Source organism: Mobula birostris, chromosome 22 (genome assembly GCF_030028105.1).
Source record: "Mobula birostris isolate sMobBir1 chromosome 22, sMobBir1.hap1, whole genome shotgun sequence".
NCBI lineage: Eukaryota > Metazoa > Chordata > Chondrichthyes > Myliobatiformes > Myliobatidae > Mobula > Mobula birostris.
Window position 1 is genome coordinate 53,357,964 of NC_092391.1, and position 18,336 is coordinate 53,376,299.

An 18,336-nucleotide genomic window follows, 5' to 3' on the forward strand; every position below is an offset into this window, starting at 1 on the left:
GGAAGGAGGTACAGGAGCCTCAGAAACACCACCAGGTTCAGGAACAATTATTACCCCTCAACCATCAGGAAGGAGGTACAAGAGCCTCAAGACTCACACCACCAGTTTCAGGAACAGTTATTAGCCTCAACCATTAGGAGGGAGGTACAGGAGCCTCAGGACACACACCACCAGAATCAGGAACAGTTATTACCCCTCAACCATCAGGAAGGAGGTACAGGAGCCTCAGGACTCACACCAGCAGATTCGGAAACAGTTATTACTCTCAGCCATCAGGAAGGAGGTACAGTAGCCTCGGGACCCACACCTCCAGATTCAGGAACAGTTATTAATCCTCAACCATCAGGAAAGAGGTACAGGAGCCTCGGGAGCGACACCTCCAAGTTCAGGAACAGTTATTACCCCTCAGCCATCAGGAAGGAGGTACAGGAGCCTCAGCAACACACCACCAGGTTCAGGAACAGTTATTACCCTCAATTATCAGGAGGGAGGTACAGGAGCCTCATGACCCACACCACCAGGTTCAGGAACAGTTATTACCCCTCAGCCATCAGGAAGGAGGTACATGAGCCTCAGGACCCAGACCACCAGGTTCAGGAACAGTTATTAACCCTCAGCCATCAGGTAGCAGGTACAGGAGCCTCAGGACCCACACCACCAGGTTCAGGAACAGTTATTACCCCTCAGCCATCAGGTAGTAGGTACAGGAGCCTCAGAAACACACCATCAGGTTCAGAAACAGTCATTACCCCTCAACCATCAGGAAGGAGGTACAGGAGCCTCAGAAACACCACCAGGTTCAGGAACAATTATTACCCCTCAACCATCAGGAAGGAGGTACAAGAGCCTCAAGACTCACACCACCAGTTTCAGGAACAGTTATTAGCCTCAACCATTAGGAGGGAGGTACAGGAGCCTCAGGACACACACCACCAGAATCAGGAACAGTTATTACCCCTCAACCATCAGGAAGGAGGTACAGGAGCCTCAGGACTCACACCAGCAGATTCGGAAACAGTTATTACTCTCAGCCATCAGGAAGGAGGTACAGTAGCCTCGGGACCCACACCTCCAGATTCAGGAACAGTTATTAATCCTCAACCATCAGGAAAGAGGTACAGGAGCCTCGGGAGCGACACCTCCAAGTTCAGGAACAGTTATTACCCCTCAGCCATCAGGAAGGAGGTACAGGAGCCTCAGAAACACACCAACAGGTTCAGGAACAGTTATTACCCTCAACCATCAGGAGGGAGATACAGGAGCCTCAAGACTCACACCACCAGATTCAGGAACAGTTATTACGCCTCAACCATCAGGAAGGAGGCACAGGAGCCTCAGAAACACACCACCAGGTTCAGGAAAGTTATTACCCCTCAACCATCTGGAAGGAGGTACAGGAGCCTCAGGACCCACACCACCAGGTTCAGGAACAGTTATTACCCCTCAGCCATCAGGTAGGAGGTACAGGAGCCTCAGCACTCACACCACCAGGTTCAGGAACAGTTACTACCCCTCGGCCATCAGGAAGGAGGTACAGGAGCCTCAGGACCCACACCACGAGGTTCAGGAACAGATCTCAACCCTCAGCCATCAGGAAGGAGGTTCAGGAGCCTGAGGACTCACACCACCAGATTCAGGAACAGCTATTACCCTCAACCATCAGGAAGGAGGTACAGGAGCCTCAGGAATCACATCACCAGATTCAAGAACAGTTCTTACCCCTCAGCCATCAGGAAGGAGGCACAGGAGCCTCAGAAACACACCACCAGGTTCAGGAACGTTATTACCCGTCAACCATCAGGAAGGAGGTACAGGAGCCTTGGGACTCACACCACCAGATTCAGGAACAGTTATTACCCCTCAGCCATCTGGAAGGAGGTACAGGAGCCTCAGGACCCACACCACCAGGTTCAGGAACAGTTATTACCCCTCAGCCATCAGGTAGGAGGTACAGGAGCCTCAGCACTCACACCACCAGGTTCAGGAACAGTTATTACCCCTCAGCCATCATGAAGGAGGTACAGGAGCCTCAGAAACACCACCAGGTTCCGGAACAGTCATTACACCTCAGCCATCAGGAAGGAGGTACAGGAGACTCAGGACTCACACCACCAGTTTCAGGAACAGTTATTACCCCTCAGCCATCAGGAAGGAGGTACAGGAGGCTCAGAAACACACCACCAGGTTCAGGAACGTTATTACCCGTCAACCATCAGGAAGGAGGTACAGGAGCCTTGGGACTCACACCACCAGATTCAGGAACAGTTATTACCCCTCAGCCATCAGGTAGGAGGTACAGGAGCCTCAGCACTCACACCACCAGGTTCAGGAACAGTTATTACACCTCAGCCATCAGGAAGGAGGTACAGGAGCCTCAGGACCCTCACCACCAGGTTCAGGAACAGTTATTACCCCTCAGCCATCAGGAAGGAGGTACAGGAGCCTCAGCAACACACCACCAGGTTCAGGAACAGTTATTACCCTCAATTATCAGGAGGGAGATACAGGAGCCTCGAGACCCACTCCACGAGATTCAGGAACAGTTATTACCCCTCAACCATCAGGAAGGAGGTACAGGAGCCTCGGGACCCACACCACCAAGTTCAGGAACAGTTATTACCCCTCAGCCATCAGGTAGGAGGTACAGGAGCCTCAGTACTCACACCACCAGGTTCAGGAACAGTTATTACCCCTCAGCCATCAGGTAGCAGGCACAGGAGCCTCAGGACCCACACCACCAGGCTCAGGAACAGTTATTACTCCTCAGCAATCAGGAAGGAGGTACAGGAGCCTCGGGACCCAAACCACCAAGTTCAGGAACAGTTATTACCCTCAACCATCAGGATGGAGATACAGGAGTCTCAGAAAACACCACCAGTTTCAGGAACAGTTATTACCCCTCAACCATCAGGAAGGAGGTACAGGAGCCTCAGCACTCACACCACCAGATTCAGGAACAGTTATTACTCTCAGCCATCAGGAAGGTGGTACAGGAGCCTAGGGACCCACACCTCCAAGTTCAGGAACAGTTATTAGCCCTCAGCCATCAGGAAGGAGGTACAGGAGCCTCAGAAACACACCACCAGGTTCAGGAACAGTTATTACCCTCAACCATCAGGAGGGAGATACAGGAGCCTCAAGACTCACACCACCAGATTCAGGAACAGTTATTACGCCTCAACCATCAAGAAGGAGGCACAGGAGCCTCAGAAACACACCACCAGATTCAGGAAGAGTTATTACCCCTCAGCCATCAGGTAGGAGGTACAGGAGCCTCAGCACTCACACCACCAGGTTCAGGAACAGTTATTACCCTCAGCCGTCAGGTAGCAAGTGCTGGAGCCTCAGGACCCACACCACCAGATTCAGGAACAGTTATTACCCTCAACCATCAGGATGGAGATACAGGAGCCTCAGAAACACACCACCAGGTTCAGGAACAGTTATTACCCTCAACCATCAGGAGGGAGATACAGGAGCCTCAGCACTCACACCACCAGATTCAGGAACAGTTATTACCCCTCAGCCATCAGGAAGGAGGTACAGGAGCCTCAGAAACACACCACCAGGTTTAGGAACAGTTATTACCCTCAACCATCAGGAGGGAGGTACAAGAGCCTCAAGACTCACACCACCAGATTCAGGAACAGTTATTACGCCTGAACCATCAGGAAGGAGGCACAGGAGTCTCAGAAACACACCACCAGGTTCAGGAACGTTATTACCCCTCAACCATCAGGAAGGAGGTACAGGAGCCTCAGGACCCACACCAGCAGGTTCAGGAACAGTTATTACCCCTCAGCCATCAGGTAGCAGGTACAGGAGCCTCAGGACCCATACCACCAGGTTCAGGAACAGTTATTACCCCTCAGCCATCAGGTAGCAGGTACAGGAGCCTCAGGACCCATACCACCAGGTTCAGGAACAGTTATTACCCCTCAGCCATCTGGTAGGAGGTGCAGGAGCCTCAGAAACACACCACCAGGTTCAGGAACAGTTATTACCCCTCAGCCATCAGGAAGGAGGTAAAGGAGCCTTGGGACCCACACCTCCAAGTTCAGGAACAGTTATTTCCCCTCAGCCATCAGGAAGGAGGTACAGGAGCCTCAGAAACACACCACCAGGTTCAGAAACAGTCATTACCCCTCAACCATCAGGAAGGAGGTACAGGAGCCTCAGAAACACCACCAGGTTCAGGAACAATTATTACCCCTCAACCATCAGGAAGGAGGTACAAGAGCCTCAAGACTCACACCACCAGTTTCAGGAACAGTTATTAGCCTCAATTATTAGGAGGGAGGTACAGGAGCCTCAGGACACGCACCACCAGATTCAGGAACAGTTATTACCCCTCAGCCATCTGGAAGGAGGTACAGGAGCCTCAGGACCCACACCACCAGGTTCAGGAACAGTTATTACACCTCAGCCATCAGGAAGGAGGTACAGGAGCCTCTGGACCCTCACCACCAGGTTCAGGAACAGTCATTACACCTAGCCATCAGGTAGCAGGTGCTGGAGCCTCAGGACCCACACCACCAGATTCAGGAACAGTTATTACCCCTCAGCCATCAGGAAGGAGGTACAGGAGCCTCATGACCCACACCACCAGATTCGGGAACAGTTATTACCCCTCAGCCATCAGGTAGCAGGTGCTGGAGCCTCAGGACCCACACCACCAGATTCAGGAACAGTTATTACCCCTCAGCCATCAGGAAGGAGGTACAGGAGCCTCAGCAACACACCACCAGGTTCAGGAACAGTTATTACCCTCAATTATCAGGAGGGAGGTACAGGAGCCACAGGACTTACACCACCAGATTCAGGAACAGTTATTACCCCTCAACCATCAGGAAGGAGTTACAGGAGCCTCAGGACCCAGACCACCAGGTTCAGGAACAGTTATTACCCCTCAGCCATCAGGTAGCAGGTACAGGAGCCTCAGGACCCACACCACCAGGTTCAGGAACAGTTATTACCCCTCAGCCATCAGGAAGGAGGTACAGTAGCCTCGGGACCCACACCTCCAGATTCAGGAACAGTTATTAATCCTCAACCATCAGGAAGGAGGTACAGGAGCCTCGGGAGCGACACCTCCAAGTTCAGGAACAGTTATTACCCCTCAGCCATCAGGAAGGAGGTACAGGAGCCTCAGAAACACACCAACAGGTTCAGGAACAGTTATTACCCTCAACCATCAGGAGGGAGATACAGGAGCCTCAAGACTCACACCACCAGATTCAGGAACAGTTATTACGCCTCAACCATCAGGAAGGAGGCACAGGAGCCTCAGAAACACACCACCAGATTCAGGAAGAGTTATTACCCCTCAGCCATCTGGAAGGAGGTACAGGATCCTCAGGACCCACACCACCAGATTCAGGAACAGTTATTACCCGTCAACCATCAGGAAGGAGGTACAGGAGCCTCAGGACTTATACCACCAGATTCAGGAACAGTTATTACCTCTCAACCGTCAGGTAGGAGGTACAGGAGCCTCGGGACCCACACCTCCAAGTTCAGGAACAGTTATTAGCCCTCAGCCATCAGGAAGGAGGTACAGGAGCCTCAGGAACCACACCTGCAAGTTCAGGAACAGTTATTACCCCTCAGCCATCAGGAAGGAGGTACAGGAGCCTCAGAAACACACCACCAGGTTCAGGAACAGTTATTACCCCTCAGCCATCAGGAAGGAGGTACAGGAGCCTCAGAAACACACCACCAGGTTTAGGAACAGTTATTACCCTCAACCATCAGGAGGGACGTACAAGAGCCTCAAGACTCACACCACCAGATTCAGGAACAGTTATTACGCCTGAACCATCAGGAAGGAGGCACAGGAGTCTCAGAAACACACCACCAGGTTCAGGAATGTTATTACCCCTCAACCATCAGGAAGGAGGTACAGGAGCCTTGGGACTCACACCACCAGATTCAGGAACAGTTATTACCCCTCAGCAATCTGGAAGGAGGTACAAAAGCCTCAGGACCCACACCACCAGGTTCCGGAACAGTTATTACCCCTCAGCCATCGGGTAGGAAGTACAGGAGCCTCAGCAATCACACCACCAGGTTCAGGAACAGTTATTACCCCTCAGCCATCAGGAAGGAGGTACAGGAGCCTCAGGACCCACACCAGCAGGTTCAGGAACAGTTATTACCCCTCAGCCATCAGGTAGCAGGTACAGGAGCCTCAGGACCCATACCACCAGGTTCAGGAACAGTTATTACCCCTCAGCCGTCAGGTAGCAGGTACAGGAGCCTGAGGACCCACTCTACCAGGTTCAGGAAAAGTTATTACCCCTCAACCATCAGGAAGGAGGTAAAGGAGCCTCGGGACTCACACCTCCAAGTTCAGGAACAGTTATTTCCCCTCAGCCATCAGGAAGGAGGTACAGGAGCCTCAGAAACACACCACCAGGTTCAGAAACAGTCATTACCCCTCAACCATCAGGAAGGAGGTACAGGAGCCTCAGAAACACCACCAGGTTCAGGAACAATTATTACCCCTCAACCATCAGGAAGGAGGTACAAGAGCCTCAAGACTCACACCACCAGTTTCAGGAACAGTTATTAGCCTCAATTATTAGGAGGGAGGTACAGGAGCCTCAGGACACGCACCACCAGATTCAGGAACAGTTATTACCCCTCAGCCATCTGGAAGGAGGTACAGGAGCCTCAGGACCCACACCACCAGGTTCAGGAACAGTTATTACACCTCAGCCATCAGGAAGGAGGTACAGGAGCCTCTGGACCCTCACCACAAGGTTCAGGAACAGTTATTACCCCTCAGCCATCAGGAAGGAGGTACAGGAGCCTCATGACCCACACCACCAGATTCGGGAGCAGTTATTACCCCTCAGCCATCAGGTAGCAGGTGCTGGAGCCTCAGGACCCACACCACCAGATTCAGGAACAGTTATTACCCCTCAGCCATCAGGAAGGAGGTACAGGAGCCTCAGCAACACACCACCAGGTTCAGGAACAGTTATTACCCTCAATTATCAGGAGGGAGGTACAGGAGCCACAGGACTTACACCACCAGATTCAGGAACAGTTATTACCCCTCAACCATCAGGAAGGAGGTACAGGAGCCTCAGGACCCAGACCACCAGGTTCAGGAACAGTTATTACCCCTCAGCCATCAGGTAGCAGGTACAGGAGCCTCAGGACCCACACCACCAGGTTCAGGAACAGTTATTACCCCTCAGCCATCAGGAAGGAGGTACAGGAGCCTCAGAAACACACCACCAGGTTCAGAAACAGTCATTACCCCTCAACCATCAGGAAGGAGGTACAGGAGCCTCAGAAACACCACCAGGTTCAGGAACAATTATTACCCCTCAACCATCAGGAAGGAGGTACAAGAGCCTCAAGACTCACACCATCAGTTTCAGGAACAGTTATTAGCCTCAACCATTAGGAGGGAGGTACAGGAGCCTCAGGACACACACCACCAGAATCAGGAACAGTTATTACCCCTCAACCATCAGGAAGGAGGTACAGTAGCCTCGGGACCCACACCTCCAGATTCAGGAACAGTTATTAATCCTCAACCATCAGGAAGGAGGTACAGGAGCCTCGGGAGCGACACCTCCAAGTTCAGGAACAGTTATTACCCCTCAGCCATCAGGAAGGAGGTACAGGAGCCTCAGAAACACACCAACAGGTTCAGGAACAGTTATTACCCTCAACCATCAGGAGGGAGATACAGGAGCCTCAAGACGCACACCACCAGATTCAGGAACAGTTATTACGCCTCAACCATCAGGAAGGAGGCACAGGAGCCTCAGAAACACACCACCAGATTCAGGAAGAGTTATTACCCCTCAGCCATCTGGAAGGAGGTACAGGATCCTCAGGACCCACACCACCAGGTTCAGGAACAGTTATTACCCCTCAGCCATCAGGTAGGAGGTACAGGAGCCTCAGCACTCACACCACCAGGTTCAGGAACAGTTACTACCCCTCAGCCATCAGGAAGGAGGTACAGGAGCCTCAGGACCCACACCACCAGGTTCAGGAACAGTTATTACCCCTCAGCCATCAGGTAGCAGGTGCTGGAGGCTCAGGACCCACACCACCAGATTCAGGAACAGTTATTACCCCTCAGCCATCAGGTCGCAGTTACAGGAGCCTCAGGACCCACACCACCATGTTCAGGAACAGTTATTACCCCTCAGCCATCAGGAAGGAGGTTCAGGAGCCTGAGGACTCACACCACCAGATTCAGGAACAGTTATTACCCTCAACCATCAGGAAGGAGGTACAGGAGCCTCAGGACTCACATCACCAGATTCAAGAACAGTTCTTACCCCTCAGCCATCAGGAAGGAGGCACAGGAGCCTCAGAAACACACCACCAGGTTCAGGAACAGTTATTACCCCTCAACCATCAGGAAGGAGGTACAGGTGCCTCAGAAACACACCACCAGGTTCAGGAACAGTTATTACCCTCAACAATCAGGAGGGAGATACAGGAGCCTCAGAAACACACCACCAGGTTCAGGAACGTTATTACCCGTCAACCATCAGGAAGGAGGTACAGGAGCCTCAGCACTCACACCACCAGGTTCAGGAACAGTTATTACCCCTCAGCCATCAGGTAGGAGGTACAGGAGCCTCAGCACTCACACCACCAGGTTCAGGAAAAGTTATTACCCCTCAACCATCAGGAAGGAGGTACATGAGCCTAAGGACCGACAACACCAGGTTCAGGAACAGTTATTACCGCTCAGCCATCAGGTAGCAGGCACAGGAGCCTCAGGACCCACACCACCAGGCTCAGGAACAGTTATTACCCCTCAGCCATCAGGAAGGAGGTACAGGAGCCTCAGAAACACACCACCAGGTTTAGGAACAGTTATTACCCTCAACCATCAGGAGGGAGGTACAAGAGCCTCAAGACTCACACCACCAGATTCAGGAACAGTTATTACGCCTGAACCATCAGGAAGGAGGCACAGGAGTCTCAGAAACACACCACCAGGTTCAGGAACGTTATTACCCCTCAACCATCAGGAAGGAGGTACAGGAGCCTCAGAAACACACCACCAGGTTCAGGAACAGTTATTACCCCTCAGCAATCTGGAAGGAGGTACAAAAGCCTCAGGACCCACACCACCAGGTTCCGGAACAGTTATTACCCCTCAGCCATCGGGTAGGAAGTACAGGAGCCTCAGCAATCACACCACCAGGTTCAGGAACAGTTATTACCCCTCAACCATCAGGAAGGAGGTACAGGAGCCTCAGGACTCACACCACCAGGTTCAGAAACAGTTATTACCCTCAACCATTAGTAGGGAGGTACAGGAGCCTCAGAAACACAGCACTAGGTTCAGAAACAGTTATCACCCCTCAACCATCAGGAAGGAGGTACAGGAGCCTCGGGACCCACACCTCCAAGTTCAGGAACAGTTATTACCCCTCAGCCATCAGGAAGGAGGTAAAGGAGCCTTGGGACCCACACCTCCAAGTCCAGAAACAGTTATTACCCCTCAGCCATCAGGAAGCAGGTACAGGAGCCTCAGGACTTATACCACCAGATTCAGGAACAGTTATTACCTCTCAGCCATCAGGAAGGAGGTACAGGAGCCTCAGCACTCACACCAGCAGGTTCGGAAACAGTTATTACCCCTCAGCCATCAGGTAGCAGGTACAGGAGCCTCAGAAACACACCACCAGGTTTAGGAACAGTTATTACCCCTCAACCATCAGGAGGGAGGTACAAGAGCCTCAAGACTCACACCACCAGATTCAGGAACAGTTATTACGCCTGAACCATCAGGAAGGAGGCACAGGAGTCTCAGAAACACACCACCAGGTTCAGGAACGTTATTACCCCTCAACCATCAGGAAGGAGGTACAGGAGCCTTGGGACTCACACCACCAGATTCAGGAACAGTTATTACCCCTCAGCAATCTGGAAGGAGGTACAAAAGCGTCAGGACCCACACCACCAGGTTCCGGAACAGTTATTACCCCTCAGCCATCGGGTAGGAAGTACAGGAGCCTCAGCAATCACACCACCAGGTTCGGGAACAGTTATTACCCCTCAGCCATCAGGAAGGAGGTACAGGAGCCTCAGGACCCACACCAGCAGGTTCAGGAACAGTTATTACCCCTCAGCCATCAGGTAGCAGGTACAGGAGCGTCAGGACCCATACCACCAGGTTCAGGAACAGTTATTACCCCTCAGCCGTCAGGTAGCAGGTACAGGAGCCTGAGGACCCACTCTACCAGGTTCAGGAAAAGTTATTACCCCTCAGCCATCAGGTAGCAGGTACAGGACCCTCAGGACCCACACCACCAGATTCAGGAACAGTTATTACCTCTCAACCATCAGGAAGGAGGTACAGGAGCCTCGGGACCCACACCTCCAAGTTCAGGAACAGTTATTACCCCTCAGCCATCAGGAAGGAGGTAAAGGAGCCTTGGGACCCACACCTCCAAGTTCAGGAACAGTTATTTCCCCTCAGCCATCAGGAAGGAGGTACAGGAGCCTCAGAAACACACCACCAGGTTCAGAAACAGTCATTACCCCTCAACCATCAGGAAGGAGGTACAGGAGCCTCAGAAACACCACCAGGTTCAGGAACAATTATTACCCCTCAACCATCAGGAAGGAGGTACAAGAGCCTCAAGACTCACACCACCAGTTTCAGGAACAGTTATTACCCTCAACCATCAGGAGGAGCCACAGGACTCACACCACCAGTTTCAGGAACAGTTATTACCCCTCAACCATCAGGAAGGAGGTACAGGAGACTCGGGACTCACACCACCCGGTTCAGGAACAGTTATTACCCTCAGCCATCAGGAAGGAGATACAGGAGCCTCTGGACTCACACCACCAGGTTCAGGAACAGTTATTACCCTCAACCATCAGGAGGGAGCTACAGGAGCCTCAGAAACACACCACCAGATTCAGGAACAGTTATTACCCCTCAACCATCAGGAAGGAGGTACAGGAGCCTCAGAAACACACCACCAGGTTCAGGAACGTTATTACGCCTCAACCATCGGGAAGGAGGTATAGGAGCCTCAGCACTCACACCACCAGGTTCAGGAACAGTTATTACCCGTCAACCATCAGGAAGGAGGTACAGGAGCCTCAGAAACACACCACCAGGTTCAGGAACAGTTATTACCCCTCAACCATCAGGAAGGAGGTACAGGAGCCTCGGGTCTCATACCACCAGTTTCAGGAACAGTTATTACCCTCAGCCATCAGGAAGGAGGTACAGGAGCCTCAGAAATGCACCACCAGGTTCAGGAACAGTTATTACCCTCAACCATCAGGAGGGAGATACAGGAGCCTCAGGACTCACACCACCAGATTCAGGAACATTATTACCCCTCAACCATCAGGAAGGAGGTACAGGAGCCTCAGAAACACACCACCAGGTTCAGGAACGTTATTACGCCTCAACCATCGGGAAGGAAGTATAGGAGCCTCAGCACTCACACCAGCAGGTTCAGGAACAGTTATTACCCCTCAGCCATCAGGAAGGAGGTACAGGAGACTCAGGACTCACACCACCAGATTCAGGAACAGTTATTACCCCTCAACCATCAGGAAGGAGGTACAGGCGCCTCGGGACCCACACCTCCAAGTTCAGGAACAGTTATTACCCCTCAGCTATCAGGAAGGAGGTACAGGAGCCTCAGAAACACACCACCAGGTTCAGAAACAGTTATTACCCCTCAACCATCAGGAGAAGATACAGGAGCCTCAGAAAACACCACCAGTTTCAGGAACAGTTATTACCCCTCAACCATCAGGAAGGAGGTACAGGAGCCTCAGGACACACACCACCAGGTTCAGGAACAGTTATTACCCCTCAGCCATCAGGAAGGAGGTACAGGAGACTCAGGACTCACACCACCAGATTCAGGAACAGTTATTACCCCTCAACCATCAGGAAGGAGGTACAGGAGCCTCCGGACCCACACCTCCAAGTTCAGGAACAATTATTACCCCTCAGCCATCAGGAAGGAGGTACAGGAGCCTCAGAAACACACCACCAGTTTCAGGAACAGTCATTACCCTCAGCCATCAGGATGGAGATACAGGAGCCTCAGGACCCACACCACCAGATTCAGGAACAGTTATTACCCCTCATCCATCAGGAAGGAGGTACAGGAGCCTCAGAAACACACCACCAGGTTCAGGAACGTTATTACCACTCAACCATCCGGAAGGAGGTACAGGAGCCTTGCGACTCACACCACCAGATTCAGGAACAGTTATTACCCTTCAGCCATCTGGAAGGAGGTACAGGAGCCTCAGGACCCACACCACCAGGTTCAGGAACAGTTATTACACCTCATCCATCAGGTAGCAGGTACAGGATCCTCAGGAAGCACACTACCAGGTTCAGGAACAGTTATTACCCCTCAGCCATCAGGTAGCAGGTGCTGGAGCCTCAGGACCCACACCACCATGTTCAGGAACAGTTATTACCCCTCAGCCATCAGGAAGGAGGTACAGGAGCCTCAGAAAAACACCACCAGGTTCAGGAACAGTTATTACCCCTCAGCCATCAGGAAGGAGGTACAGGAGCCTCAGAAACACACCACCAGGTTCAGGAACAGTTGTTACCCTCCACCATCAGGAAGGAGGTACAGGAGTCACAGGACTCACACCACCGGATTCAGGAACAGTTATTACCCTCAGCCATCAGGAAGGAGGTACAGGAGCCTCGGGACCCACAGCTCCAAGTTCAGGAACAGTTATTACCCCTCAGCCATCAGGAAGGAGGCACAGGAGCCTCAGAAACACACCACCAGGTTCAGGAACGTTATTACCCCTCAACCATCAGGAAGGAGGTACAGGAGCCTCAGCACTCACACCACCAGGTTCAGGAACAGTTATTACCCCTCACCCATCAGGAAGGAGGTACAGGAGCCTCTGGACTCACACCACCAGGTTCAGGAACAGTTATTACCCTCAACGATTAGGAGGAGCCACAGGACTCACACTACCAGATTCAGGAACATTTATTACCCCTCAACCATCAGGAAGGAGGTACAGGAGCCTCAGCACTCACACCACCAGGTTCAGAAACAGTTATTACCCTCAGCCTTCAGGAAGGAGGTACAGGAGCCTCAGAAACACACCACCAGGTTCAGGAACGTTATTACCCCTCAACCATCGGGAAGGAGGTACAGGAGCCTCAGCACACACACCACCAGGTTCAGGAACAGTTATTACCCCTCAGCCATCAGGTAGCAGGTGCTGGAGCCTCAGGACCCACACCACCATGTTCAGGAACAGTTATTACCCCTCAACCATCAGGAAGGAGGTACAGGAGCCTCGGGACTCACACCACCAGATTCAGGAACGTTATTACCACTCAAGCATCCGGAAGGAGGTACAGGAGCCTTGCGACTCACACCACCAGATTCAGGAACAGTTATTACCCTTCAGCCATCTGGAAGGAGGTACAGGAGCCTCAGGACCCACACCACCAGGTTCAGGAACAGTTATTACACCTCATCCATCAGGTAGCAGGTACAGGATCCTCAGGAAGCACACTACCAGGTTCAGGAACAGTTATTACCCCTCAGCCATCAGGAAGGAGGTACAGGAGACTCAGGACTCACACCACCAGATTCAGGAACAGTTATTACCCCTCAAACATCAGGAAGGAGGTACAGGAGCCTCAGAAACACACCACCAGGTTCAGGAACGTTATTACCACTCAACCATCCGGAAGGAGGTACAGGAGCCTTGCGACTCACACCACCAGATTCAGGAACAGTTATTACCCTTCAGCCATCTGGAAGGAGGTACAGGAGCCTCAGGACTTATACCACCAGGTTCAGGAACAGTTATTACCCCTCAGCCATCAGGACGGAGGTACAGGAGCCCAGGGACCCACACCTCCAAGTTCAGGAACAGTTATTACCCCTCAACCATCAGAAAGGAGGTACAGGAGCCTCAGAAACACACCACCAGGTTCAGGAATGTTATTACCCCTCAACCATCAGGAAGGAGGTACAGGAGCCTCAGCACTCACACCACCAGGTTCAGGAACAGTTATTACCCCTCAGCCATCAGGAAGGAGGTACAGGAGACTCAGGACTCACACCACCAGATTCAGGAACAGTTATTACCCCTCATCCATCAGGAAGGAGGTACAGGAGCCTCAGAAACACACCACCAGGTTCAGGAACGTTATTACCACTCAACCATCCGGAAGGAGGTACAGGAGCCTTGCGACTCACACCACCAGATTCAGGAACAGTTATTACCCTTCAGCCATCTGGAAGGAGGTACAGGAGCCTCAGGACCCACACCACCAGGTTCAGGAACAGTTATTACACCTCATCCATCAGGTAGCAGGTACAGGATCCTCAGGACCCACACTACCAGGTTCAGGAACAGTTATTACCCCTCAGCCATCAGATAGCAGGTGCTGGAGCCTCAGGACCCACACCACCATGTTCAGGAACAGTTATTACCCCTTAGCCATCAGGTAGCAGGTACAGGAGCCTCAGGACCCACACCACAAGGTTCAGGAACAGTTATCACCCCTCAACCATCAGGAAGGAGGTACAGGAGCCTCAGGACTTATACCACCAGATTCAGGAACAGTTATTACCCCTCAACCATCAGGAAGGAGGTACAGGAGCCTCAGAAACACACCACCAGGTTCAGGAACGTTATTACCCCTCAACCATCAGGAAGGAGGTACAGGAGCCTCAGCACTCAGACCACCAGGTTCAGGAACAGTTATTAACCCTCAACCATCAGGAAGGAGGTACAGGAGCCTCGGGACCCACACCACCAGGTTCAGGAACAGTTATTACCCCTCAGCCATCAGGAAGGAGGTACAGGAGCCTCAGAAACACACCACCAGGTTCAGGAACGTTATTACCCCTCAACCATCGGGAAGGAGGTACAGGAGCCTCAGCACACACACCACCAGGTTCAGGAAAGTTATTACCCCTCAGCCATCAGGAAGGAGGTACAGGAGACTCAGGACTCACACCACCAGATTCAGGAACAGTTATTACCCCTCAACCATCAGGAAGGAGGTACAGGAGCCTCGGGACCCACACCTCCAAGTTCAGGAACAGTCATTACCCCTCAGCCATCAGGAAGGAGGTACAGGAGCCTCAGAAACACACCACCAGGTTCAGGAATAGTTATTACCCTCAACCATCAGGATGGAGATACAGGAGCCTCAGAAACACACCACCAGGTTCAGGAACAGTTATTACCCCTCAGCCATCAGGAAGGAGGTACAGGCGCCTCGGGAGCCACACCTCCAAGTTCAGGAACAGTTATTACCCATCAACCATCAGGAAGGAGATACAGGAGCCTCAGAAACACACCACCAGTTTCAGGAACAGTTATTACCCCTCAACCATCAGGAAGGAGGTACAGGAGCCTCAGAAACATACCACCAGGTTCAGGAACAGTTATTACCCTCAACCATCAGGAGGGAGATACAGGAGCCTCAGGACTCACACGACCAGATTCAGGAACAGTTATTACCCCTCAACCATCAGGAAGGAGGTACAGGAGCCTCAGGACCCACACCTCCAAGTTCAGGAACAGTCATTACCCCTCAGCCATCAGGAAGGAGGTACAGGAGCCTCAGAAACACACCACCAGGTTTATGAACAGTTATTACCCTCAACCATCAGGATGGAGATACAGGAGCCTCAGAAACATACCACCAGGTTCAGGAACAGTTATTACCCCTCAACCATCAGGAAACTGTTCAGGAGCCTCAAGACTCAAACCACCAGTTTCAGGAACAGTTATTACCCTCAACCATCAGGAGGGAGGTAGAGGAGCCTCAGGACTCACACCACCAGGTTCAGGAACAGTTATTACCCCTCAGCCATCGGGAAGGAGGTACAGGAGTCTCAAAAACACACCACCAGGTTCAGGAACAGTTATTACCCCTCAACCATCAGGAGGGAGGTAGAGGAGCCTCAGGACTCACACCACCAGGTTCAGAAACAGTTATTACCCTCAGCCATCAGGAAGGAGGTAAAGGAGCCTCAGGACTCACACCACCAGTTTCAGGAACAGTTATTACCCCTTAGCCATCAGGAAGGAGATACCGGAGCCTCAGGTCTCACACCACCACTGTCAGGAACAGATCTTGAACCAAAGGTGATAACTTCACTCAACTTCATTTGCTCCATCACTGAAATGTTTCCATGACCAATGGACTCACTTTCAAAGATTTGCAATCTTACGTTCTTGATATTTATTGCTTATTTAGTGACCATTATTATTTCTTTTTTTTTCTTTTTGTATCTGCAGTTTGTTGTCTTTTGCACACTGGTTGTCCATCCTGCTGGTGTGGTCTTTCAATTGATTCTGTTATAGTTTTTGGATTTATTGAGAAAATGAATCTCAGGGTTTTATATGGAGACATTGATAATACATTTACTCTAAGCTTTGAGTGTCTGTACATTGACAGGAAATGATAAAGTAGTGGTGGTTGGCGTTGTGGTGGAGTGGGTGATTGGGTGGAGGTGATGATCAGCCTTACTGCCTGGGGAGGTGTAGAGTATCACCTGGATGGGTGTTTACAGGATTTCCCAGCGGATACGGTGTGACGGGGGTAGGGGAAGAGGAGAATTGTTGATCTGGGATGGAAGCAGATTGAACAGAGAAATATCCGCAGGGGCCTGGGGAGAGCACAAGGACTGGGTCTGATTAAACAACTCTTTCACAGGTTTTTTGGGCATAACAATCTGTTGGGCTGGGAAACTCTGTGAACTTCAGCCAGAAACGGTATTTGGTTTTACCAAGCAGAGGGAATCAGGAACGATGGAAGTCTGTTCTCCACGTGATGTATGATAAAAATTGGCCCTGTAGACACACCCCCTATTCTCTCAAGAGTTAGATAAGAAAACAAGAAGTACGGAGAGAACTTACTTACTGACTTTGCTCATGCCTGTTCTTACCACCTGGCCCTGTTGAGCCAAGGCCTTACCACTCTGACTCAGACCACTCCGATGATGACCACTCCACTAGGCGGGACCTGTCTTTTATAGAGACTGGGTTTTAAAGCTTTTTGCCACACTTGCATGGAAACGCTTCTCCTGCGTGTTTGCATTAATCCAATCACGACTCGCACTGAGAAAACCTGCTTTTCAAAGCTCTTCGCCTCGTCCCTCACCATTTCAGAATATTATTTATTTTATTTTATTGAGAGATAGAGCACAGAACAGGCCCGTCCGGCCCACCCACGAATCCACTGATTTAACCCGAACCTAACCGTGGTAAGGTTTAAAAAATACAATTAACCTACTAACCAGTCTGCCTTTGGAGAGAGGGACTGTGTACATGGGAAGGACGTACAAAGTTACTTACAGAGAATGCTACAATGGAATTCCGAACTCTGACACTATGAGCTGTATAGTGTCAGTCTAACTGCTATGCTATCGCGGTGACAATAAATAAGTCCCAGTGCTGAAACCCGGGATTGAACCAGGGACCTTTAGATCTTCAGTCTAATGCTCTCCCAACTGAGCTATTTCAGCTGATATGCCTGCATTTTTGTGGTTCACCTCTGACTTGTACCTCAGCATTGCTGTATCTGCAGTATTGTAGTTCTCCTCTCCCTCGTCCCTCACCATTACAGAATATTATTTATTTTGTTTTATTGAGACATAGAGCACAGAACAGGCCTCTCCAGCCCACCCAGCTGTTCCACCTAGGAATCCACCGATTTAACCCTAACATAATTATGGGATGGTTTAAAATAACAGACTAACCGAGTAAGCAGTACATGTTTGGTCTGTGGGAAGAAACCAGAGCACCCAGAGGAAACCCATGAACACGTACAAACTTATTTATAGAGTGCATTGCAACTGAACTCTGAAGCCTTGAGGGCTTATAGTGTCACAATAATCGCTAAGCTACCATGGTGCCCAATAAATAAGTCCCAGTGCCGAAACCCGGGATTGAACCAGGGACCTTCAGATTTTCAGTGTAACGCTCTCCCAACTGAGCTTTTTCTGCTGATACAGCTGCAGTATTGTTGTTCTCCACTCTCGTGTACCTCACCATTGCAGCATCTGCACTGTTGTATTTCCATGTGCTTTGTAACTCACCGGTGCATCATCTGCAGTATTGTAGTTCGACTGTTCTTTAAAACTCTCTATTCTTGTGTATGCGGTATTTTATTTCTCCTCTGCCTTGTACCTCATAGCTCCAGCATCAGTGGTATTGTATTCCCCATGCTTCGTACCTCACCCCTCCAGACTCTGCAGTATTGTATTTCTCCTGTGCTCTGAGCCTCAACATTCCAGTAAATGTGGAATTGTGGTTCTCCTCTGCATTAACCTCACCATTCCTGAA

General features: G+C 51.0%; 1 non-coding gene across 1 annotated transcript; it reads right to left on the reverse strand.

Moving 5' to 3' along the window:
* Positions 1-17,443: 17,443 nt before the first annotated feature.
* On the reverse strand, positions 17,444-17,516 carry trnaf-gaa (transfer RNA phenylalanine (anticodon GAA)). The gene has a single exon. It is a non-coding gene; the product is annotated as a tRNA-Phe (tRNA).
* Positions 17,517-18,336: the final 820 nt, after the last annotated feature.